Source organism: Zalophus californianus, chromosome 11 (assembly GCF_009762305.2).
Source record: "Zalophus californianus isolate mZalCal1 chromosome 11, mZalCal1.pri.v2, whole genome shotgun sequence".
Classification (NCBI taxonomy): Eukaryota; Metazoa; Chordata; class Mammalia; order Carnivora; family Otariidae; genus Zalophus; species Zalophus californianus.
Window position 1 is genome coordinate 21165974 of NC_045605.1, and position 7529 is coordinate 21173502.

Consider the following 7529-nt stretch of genomic DNA (forward strand, 5'->3'; position numbering starts at 1 on the left):
CTGCTCCCCAAGACAAAGCACAGTGGTTTAAGATGCAGCCCCTGGACCAGACTGCCTAGGTTTCCATCCTGTTTTGACCCTTAACAGTTGCAACCTGACAAGTTACTTAACTCTCTGTGCTTCCTTTTATTTTTTTCTCAAGACAGAAATAATAATCTGCAAGGGATTGTCTTAAGGGTTAAGGGAGTAAACCCAGGTAAGTGCTCAGAACAGTGTCTGGAAGATAATAAACATCATCGTTGTTCCATATGTTCTCCGTTTAATAACATTATTATTATTATTATCATTATTATTATTGTTCCCATAGGTCCACATCCTTAACCACATGCTCTGAACCAGAAGTCTTTCATAACTTATTTGGTGGCAAAACCTGACCTGACCTCACTTGGCAACTAAAGCTGATCTACATGAATATAAAGTTGCTTATGGTTTTAATTTATCCCATTTCGTGTGTTTTGCTGCAGAAATATTAATGTTTTTAATTATGGTGATTGCTGCCCCAAACCCCAGGAGGTGATATGCAGAATATGCACTCTGTTACTGCTTTCTAAAATGCCTGGGCCCAAGGGTTTTGGATAGGGATTCATGGACCTGGGTATTACTACCCTCATCAATAAATCATAGACCAATAGAGACTTTCAAACAAGCACCTGAGCTTTTCTAAGATACAGAGCTTCTGTTTCGGGCTAAAGGAATGGATCAAATGATTGGTTACCCTGACAGAGAGAGACCCGACTACCCATGTGCTCCAAGGCCAGCCTCCATAACCATCTCAGGCACCCCCCACCGAAAGGCTGCATACTCGGGCCTGCTTTCTTTTCCATGGCTCTCGGTCCTCCTCATACACTGCCTTCAACTGCAATTTATCCAACCATGTGGATATACAAGCCCTTCCCCAATTTTAATTTAAATTCCTCAGGGGGCACAGACGTCCTCTGGACATCACGCATGGCTCCTAGCACGCCCTGGTGTGCAGCTAGGCAATCAATCAATGTGCGCTCATTGAAAAATGATCATCTGTCCCCCACATACATTTTCTCATTTTCCATTTCAGCAGCCCAGCCTTGTTGTCTATCATACTCCACTGTCTTCCCTGTAAAATGCAAAGGCAACCAAACTTTCCTCTCCTGTCTGTGTGATTACTGGTCCAGTTAGATGCTGAAATTGGAACCAACACCCGAGGAGAACCGGACAGACAGCAAAAACCAGGGGTTTTGCCCTGCAGTGCCATTCTCCCTCTCTGCCTATAAAACTTACACTCTACATAAGTGAGGCAAAGGTAATGCCAGGTGAGGACCTAGTATCGAGGACTATACTGGAATTAAGCCAATTACCATCACATCCCATCAAAACATATTCTAAGTATTTATGGCTCGCAAAGGCAACATGATAAGATATCAAGATAAACAGATATAAAAGCAGTATGATATCTTGGAAAGAACATATGCTCAAGAGCCAAACAGACCTGCCAATGTGTGGCTAAGTGACAAGCATCATGGGTCCTGTTTTTCTCATCTGTTAAAATATGAAGGTGTTGGTGTAGAGCTAATAGCTTTGCAAGTTAATTTTAATAACTTATTAACAATCTTAATTTTAATAATATATTTTAATAATGTATTTCATTTAATCCAATATGTCTAAAAGGTTGCCTTTCAAAATGTAATCTATATTTTAAAATATTAATGAAACAATTTACATTCTTTTTTCATACTAAGTCTTTGAAATCCAGTGGGTATTCACCGAACATTTCCATTTAGACTAGCCACAGGTGGCCCACAGCTACCATATTGGACAACACGGCTATAAAACAATACACAACTAATTGCCAGTCCAGGATTCTTCATCTAGGGTCTACAGATCCCTAAAAGGGCTCTTTGAATATAACTATATTTTATGCACTTAAAAACATATTTGGAGGAGAATCCCATAGGTTTCTCTACATTGCCAAGAGGGCCAATAGCACAAAAAAGATTGAGAATCCCTGAGTGCCAAAGTAAGTTGAGAAAAGATCACAGAGTACAACAGGGAGCAAGAAAAGGCTTTACAGATGAGGGATTTGTGTGGACTACAGCAGGACTCTGTGATGGTTAAGAGCCTGCACTCCAGGTTCCCCTCCTGATCCCATCACTTCTTAGGTGTGAGACTTGGGCAAATTATCAGCCTCTGATAAATTTGTGTCTCAGTTTCCTCATCCATAAAATGAGGTTTAAAATAGTATTTAGGGGCGCCTGGGTGGCTCAGTCAGTTAAGCATCCCACTCTTGGTTTGGGCTCAGGTCATGATCTCAGGGTCATGAGATGGAGCCCCACATCGGGCCCTGTGCTCAGTGATGAGTCTGCTTAAGATTCTCTCTCCCTCTCCCTCTGCTCCTTCCCCTGCTCATGCTCTCTCTCTCTCTCTCTCTCTCTCTCAAATAAATAAATAAATATTTTTAAAAACTAAAATAAAATAGTATTTAAGTTGAAGTTTATTTTGTAGAATAATGAAGATAATCTTTGGAAGTGCTAAGCACAATGTATGGCATATGTAGTGTCCAATAAATGTCAATGAATTTAGGAAAATGAGGATAACTCAGTTTCATGGAAATGTAGGGAGAGGGTGTTTCAAGTAAAAAAAAAAAAAAAAACTCCCCCTGCCATGACAGTCTATGTGCAATGCTCCAAATGTTGATCAAATGGTTTAACTATTGCTGAATAAACTTTATCACTTTTTTTTTTCGATTTTATTTGGTCAAAGCTTCTTGGAACACTGGCCCCATTTCAGAGAGACATGAAAGCTAACCAGCTGATGTTCCAGATATTTACACTTCCTTTAAATCTGTACTCTTCTCTAGGACAGAAGGGGGAGCTGGAAAGAGTAAGCGATACCAGTGGGGTGCTAGTTTGAAATGGCACAGTCTATACTATTAACCAGCAACAAGAGAGCAATCTAACCAGAATCTAAGACAAAGATTGAGATTTGGGTGTTGGCAACAGGGGGATTATGCTGAAAGCACCCATCCTCAGCCCAGGCAGCCTCTGGAGAAAATGGATTCACCTAGATGATTATAAAAGAAGAACAGGATACCACAGCTCCAGAGTTCAGAAACATGGTCATCTCAACAATCCACAATGTAGCCTGATTTCTTTTAATTGACTCACCACCCAGGAGCCAAGAAGCTCTGGATGAATGACCACCCGGCGATGAAACAAAAACTGAAAGCCTGCACTGGAAACTGGAAGTTACTCAACACCCAAGCTGAGTCAGGTATTTGTAGAAAGACCCCAGGCTGTGGCAGAGGCCATGAAAGCCTGGCTCAAGGAGGGGCCTCTGGTTTGACGCTGGCCACCCTTCTGGAACCGGTGCCCCTTCTGTCCTTCATTTCGCTCACTTTCTTTGGCTCTTCTCCCTTGGTGAGGCGCCTTTGCACCCCCACTGAAATGCCCTACTCTTGCATCCTGACAAGCTCGGCCCTGTCTTCACTCCCAACTCATCTCCGAGGCCTCCTCCCTGAAAAGCTGGGGTTAATACAATTAACAGAGCTTATCCTCTGTCTCTACACTTCCCAAACCAACTTTTAAAAAAAGGCAGGCAGGAAGAATGGCAGGAAAAGGGAACCGCAGAAGGGTCACCTTGCCTTTTTCTCTGTATCCTAGAACACAGTGCAGGGCTATAGTTTATGTCGTATAATCTATTCCATTTACTTTGGCTCCCGATAGGGTATAATTTGGAAAAGAAAAGACGGCTCTGAGCTTAACAGAGATCTGGTAGGAAACACAGAAGCCTCTCCCTTGCAGCATAATGATGCAGCTTGGGGCTGCAGTAACAAATTTTCACTCCCTGCTTTGCTGAGCTGAGCAGAGTGAAGCGGGAGCAGAGGAGAATTCACCATGCCTCCCCCTGCTGGGCCTCTGCACCTCCACAGAGGCCCCATTCCATCTCCCCCTTCTTCCTATTACCTGTCCCATAGATCAGTTGATTTCTAGCCCCTCACACGCCCCATCCCTAAAATCTGCCCTGCACTGATCCACCGCAGTTGTCCCACTGCTGCTCAGCAAAACCAGCCAGGACACAGGACTGTGCCAGCTTCCCATTTTCACAGAAAGAGTATTTCGTTGCATATTAAGTCAGCAACCCCTTTGCGGTTCTGCTTCCCCCTCTTTCCCCTCCTCCTGCTGCTCCATTCACCCTCATTTCACATCCCCCTCTCGACACCCCCCCCCCCGGGTCTGTTGGGGTAAAGAAAGGCTTTTCCAAGCAGCACAATGGCTGGCGCTCCAAGAAAGCTGGGCTCACCCCGAGCAGGCCGCACACATACTCCACGGCCCTTCGGCCAAACAAGAGCGGGACACGGGAGTGGCAGGGAGTTCCGGGGGTGTCGAGCGGCGAGAAGGGAAGGGATAGGCAAAAAAGAAGAGAGGGCTGGAATAACACGCCCGTCCTAGGGCTCTGTCAAGCCTCGTGCCCCTGAGCCCCAGAGGCCCTGGGCCCACCGGAGGGCAGCGCCCCCACCGCTACCATCACCCTCGTCCTTTCTCCGACCTGTTCCGTAGTAAAACAATCGTTCCCGCAGCGCCTGCGGCAGCTGATAGAGGTTCTGACACTGCAGGAATGCATGGTCCTGGGGACGGCCTCGGCACCCCAGGGAGGGGCACGGGCGGGTGCGGGCTCAGGCTCTTAGGGGCATAGATGACTCTGGGGCGTTGAAGAGTAGCCAGACCAGATAACGGTCCAGGGAGGAGGTACAGACCCACTGCCCCACACCATCGGGCAGCGTTCCCGGTTCCCCCAGCCCCCAGACAGCGCCGCGCCTCCCTTCTCTCTCTCTCTCTCTCTCACACACACACACACGCGCGCACACACACACACACTCGCACGCACACGCACGCCAGGCCTGGCTGGGGGGCCGAGGCTCTGCTCTGATGATGCTTGAAGTGCCCATCATCCCACAGCTCCCGACCCGGGGGCTGCGCTCCCGTGAAGGGCTGGGCAGGAGGGCGACGGCCTCGGGGCTCTTCCGTTCCGATTCCAGGATGGGACGGGCTGGGGGCGCGGGGCTTCGGCACCCCCCGACCTGCTGGCCAAGAAGCCGGAGTCGCGGGGCCCCTCCTTCTCCACCCCCGTCCAACCCCCACCCACGGCAGTGGGTCGGCCGGGCTAAGGTCGCCCCCCGCGACGGCACCTGTCCGGGTCCTGGTGGAGGGAGGCGGATCGCGGGGCTCAGCGGGACACCCCCATCCACGGGCCGCGGGGAGCGGCGGGAGCACAGCGCGGCGGCGGCGGCGGCGGCGGCGGCGGCAGCGGCAGCAGCGAGCCAGCGAGCGCTCCCCCCGCAGCTCGGCCGGCGCCCGGCTCCGCTCCCCTCCTCCACCCCGCCCCCTCCGCCCCCTCCCCGCGCTCGTGCCCGGGCGCTCGGGGGCGCGCCCGCGCTCGGGCACCCGCCCGCTGGCACGCGCCGGGCCGGACGTCATCTCCTCATTAGCATTCCGAGCCTTCCCTGCAGCATGTGGCCTGCCTTTATTAATATTTATGACTTACTATTTCTCCCCCCTCTAACATTGGACGTTCTGCTTCCCTCATGAATATTCAGAAGCTCCAAGATGAGTGCGTGCAGTAACTCCCAATACGGATACCTCACAGCGCCTGACACTGTAGATTCTCCATAAATACACAGGCAGGTGGCTGAGTGGATGGGCAGGCGGATGCCCTCAAACACACCAAAGACTCCCTTGGACTTTTTTGGGCTCTGACTCATTCTACTCTAATGGAGACCGAGGTGGGCAAGCTGAGGGATGCCTGCCAGTCCAAACCCAGTTCAGACCTCAAGCCAAAAGTGATAAAGGCGTTTACCGCCCCAAGGTGCAGGATGAGAGCTGGATCCAGGCTGATAAAGCTGAGTGAGGTTTCTGGCACAGGAGGACTTGAGGTAATAGAGGATAATTCATCAGGGGATTATAAGGAAGGACCCTGGGGTCTTATGAAAATTAACTCCTCATTCATTTATCTTGTCCACTATGCATAAGTCTGTCCTTAAGGATGCTGTCAATGCAAAGTCTAATAATTCATGAAAGCAGATAACTAAAAGCACAGGCACTGCAGGTATCAATGGAAGGCACCTGATGAGCATGTCTGCTTGGAGAACCCAAATACTTTGGTCGAGTTAGAGATGAAGTCAGATCAACTGGCGGAAGTGTGGTGAAGGACCCCTGGGCAACGCTGAGAGCTTCAGCTGAAAGCAGCTGGAGCCCTTTTTTTTGCTCATTTATGCATTCATTCCACAGACATTTCAATCGTGAGACAAAGGTGGAGCAAGGGAATAAGGTCCCATTGAGAGGAAAGGAAGAGTTGGTCACTTTGCCCTTCAGGCGGCATCAACCAGATAGAGTGGGGGAAAAAGAAGGTGGTTGGGGCACCTGGGTGGCTCAAGTGCGTTAAGCGTCTGCCTTCGGCTCCGGTCATGATCCCAGGGTCCTCGGATCAAGTCCTGCACCAGGCTCCTTGCTCAGCAGGAAGGCTGCTTCTCCCTGTGCCCCTCCCCCTGCTCATTCTCTCTCTTTCTCTCTCTCAAATAAATAAATAAATAAAAATCTTAAAAAAAATAAAAAGGAGGTGGTTAAAAGGTCCCTGAGTCGGGGCAACGTGACTGGCTCAGTCAGTTAAGTGTGGGACTCTTGATTTCAGCTCAGGTCATGATCTCAGGGTCGTGGGATGGAGCCCTGGGTTGGGCTCCTTGCTGGGCATGGAGTCTGCTTGAGATTCTCTCTCTCCCTCTGCCCTTCCCCCACTCTCTCTCTCTAAAATAATTTTTTTAAAGATTTTATTTATTTATTTGACAGAGCAAGACACAGCAAGAGAGGGAACACAAGCAGGGGGAGGAGGAGAGGGAGAAGCAGGCTTCCTGCTGAGCAGGGAGCCCGAGGTGGGGCTCGATCCCAGGACCCTGGGATCATGACATGAGCCGAAGCCAGGAGCCCTCTAAAATAAATCTTTAAAGAAAAGGGGCAGAGGTTGAGCGCCTGGGTGGCTCGGTCAGTTAAGCGTCTGCCTTCAGCTCAGGTTGTGATCCCAGGGTCCTGGGATAGAGTCCCCCAACATTGAGCTCCTTGCTCAACAGGGAGCCTGCTTCTCCCTCTGCCCGCTGCTCTCCCTGCTCATGCTCTCTCTCTCTCTCTGACAAATAAATAAATAAAATCTTTAAAAAATAAAAATAAAATATATTTTTTTAAAGGGGCCCCTGAGTCTCCTTTGTTGGGATGATAACCCAGTTCTGTGACTTAGGCAAGTTAACCTTCTTGTGCCTCATTTCCTTGTCAGTAAAATGAGGATAAATAAATAGCTCCCACCTCTGAGGCCGGTCGTAGGATTAGAGTTAATATATGTAAAGTACTTTCAGGCACAATAGAAGGTACTATGTAAGTTTTGGTCATTATCCTCTTTAGGAGAAGCTTGGGGACACTGTACCAGAGGCCACCTTCTGTCCTGATGTTCAAAGCATGGGACTCACAGGTTTGAGAGAGGTTTTCGAGGAAACATAGCAAAGTGATAAAGAG

General features: G+C 49.1%; 1 protein-coding gene across 4 annotated transcripts in view; it reads right to left on the bottom strand.

The window, feature by feature from the left end:
- The window catches only part of FEZ1 (fasciculation and elongation protein zeta 1), a 44081-nt gene extending 38742 nt beyond the window's left edge, over nt 1-5339 (bottom strand). For 3 of the 4 annotated variants that reach the window (XM_027580530.1, XM_027580531.1, XM_027580528.1), the window contains exon 1: nt 5162-5339. The gene's annotated coding sequence lies outside the window, so the exon portion shown is untranslated. Of the gene's footprint in view, nt 1-4521; nt 4680-5161 lie in introns of those variants that run through there. The other variant, XM_027580529.1, reaches the window with a different exon arrangement.
- Between the last annotated feature and the right edge of the window lie 2190 nt (nt 5340-7529).